This window comes from Lytechinus pictus, chromosome 4 (genome assembly GCF_037042905.1).
Source record: "Lytechinus pictus isolate F3 Inbred chromosome 4, Lp3.0, whole genome shotgun sequence".
Classification (NCBI taxonomy): Eukaryota; Metazoa; Echinodermata; class Echinoidea; order Temnopleuroida; family Toxopneustidae; genus Lytechinus; species Lytechinus pictus.
The window spans coordinates 9,129,078-9,131,686 of record NC_087248.1 but is presented as its reverse complement, the minus strand read 5'-3'; positions in this window follow the sequence as shown (position 1 = coordinate 9,131,686).

The window sequence follows — 2,609 nt, the reverse complement described above, 5'->3', positions numbered from 1 at the left end:
ATTGTTGTTGCTAAATATATTGTTCTCAATTACATAAGAATAAATATAAAAACCGTCAAACCTTGTCAAAGCGGTAGGAAGAACTTTGGTCTCATATTTTGGTACTTCACATTTCTCAAGGCCTTTACTAAAACTTGGCACCCCCTAAATGAAAAATCCACACCAAATCGGTAGCCAGAAATTAATATTTAGATGGGAAATAAAATTTAATAAAAACCATTATATGATCTTAACCTACTTTACCATGCAAATATTAGTTTTCAGAAAAAAACAAAGATTGAAATTTTTCAGACTATTGAATTAACTCTGACTGTCCCAGCATTGTGAAAAAGATGACAAACTACAGATTAGAACAGAATGCAATAAAATTTTCACAGAATATATTAACCAAGCACAATACATGTATGTTCAAAACAAGAAATCAAGGCAAGAGAAATAAATGTACTGGCAATTTAGTTTTCATAAAGATTTTATAATAAAAACCTGTCAAAGATGGCATGTTTGGATCGATTGCATTCAATGTTTTCCTTTCTGTGTATATGTGTCTGTAAAAGTATCTTATTGCCATGTATGAAGTGTTAAACAAGAGTGGAACATACAAATGAATCTCCACTTAATTAAAAAATAAAAATAATAACTAGAACCCCCCCCCCCCCGATCCAACTAAAAAACCCAGTGCAACTTTTTGGTGGTGCCAAATACACATTGACTTAAAGAGTAGATGAATTATACAAAAATGTGACATTTAGGGGAAGTTCACCCTGACGATAATTTGATGAAAATCCATCAAAGAATAAGAGAGTTATGGATTTTTAAAGTGTTTAATTTGTGAGGTCACATGAGAGCAACTGTTATATATTATCATGCAATATAAATTCCACAAATTAAAATCGTTATAACTGAACATGATGAATAAAAATGATTTTATTGCAAAGAAAGGGGTATGGAATGTGTCTGGTGATATATCCACCACACATATAAAATCACTTTCATTTCTTTAATGGCATTTTGTTGAATCTATATCACATGGCTTATGAAGTAGCTGACCATCAGTGATGTCACAAAATCAAACTTTGAAAATTCTTAACTCTTGTTACTCTTTGGCAGATTTTCATCAAACCTTTACCAAGATTTTTTTCTCAATTTTTTTCTACTTTTAAAACCAACTTGTTATCAGGTTGAACATTCCCTTAAAAAAATGAAAGAAATAACACAGCAACTAAAATAAAACAAAACACAGACAACATATCTCTGTTAAAGTGTCATTCACGCTTCTCTTTGTTATTAAATGAATTTACAATGGATTGTTATGTATATGTATTATGGTACTGTAATCATTCATTATAAATTATCAAAATATGAGGCACAATCATAATATATATATTAAAGTCAAGGTCCAATAGTTTAGAACATGAACATACAAATACATTGCATAGTATATTAATTACAAATAATACCAATCTTGCCCTCCAAGCACATTGGAAAACACACATAGGCACGTGATAGCATATCAAAATCAAAACAAATTGAAATGAAAATAATCAAAAACCTTATACAGAATGGGTAAATATTTCACAATGAGAATATTTCCTGTTATATGGTGCACATCGACATGTAACATTACATGACATGCATGGTCCATTACAGATCAAATATTGTCACTTGTTATACAGATCAAAGATTTTTGGCATAAGTGCATGTATTTCACAAAGTAATTCTGTAAATCCATAGAGCTAATCTACAGGTCATATCAGGTAATTTTAAATGAAATGAATTTACATGTATATTCCTTCCTACAGAAAAAATATAGACTATAGTTACGGACTAATTTACTGCAATAGGTGAGTGGGACAATGCCATATGACAGTTTGTGATGACCCTTCAAAACAGTGGAGTCTATTTTCATGTTATTGTCATTGTGTCTTCATCTACATATGTGAGAAAGATATAACTATTTAGTTGTTTATTTGCAAATTCTTAAAATGACACCATTTAGAATATTCAACTAATATAAGCAACTGAAGCAGACTACACACATTAACAACTCAAATATGACAAGGAAAAATTTATACTTAGTATTTGTTTGTTAATACGTTTTGTAGTACCGGTAATATGTCTTCGATACACACCTAACACTGTTGAAACTGAAATTAAAATGGGATACAAATTATATACCTCATCAACAGCATCGGTAATACACAAGGTTACATAGGGACAGTTCTAACATGCCCAAGGCATAGCCAAGGGCATTTGGGCTATTAAAGAGGTAACAAGAGTGGGTAATCATTCTAATGCCCAAACAAATATATTACCGGTCAAGAGAACTAGACATCACTCTAGACATTACTGCCAGTCATGAGCAACTATGCCCATGAGCTGAAATAAACAGGGAGCCTTTCATCAACATTTTAGTCCAACAAGTTGTCAGATCTGATAACTTTCCTTGACTTTGATTGGCTGAGAAGCAATGTTACTATGGTAACTGTCAAGACAAAAAAGGACTAATCGGATAAAACGTCCCACAAGTACTTTCATGAAACACTCTCCAGGTCATGTGACAGATTTTAATCAATCATTCAATTAGGATATGCATCATTTTATATTTAAAA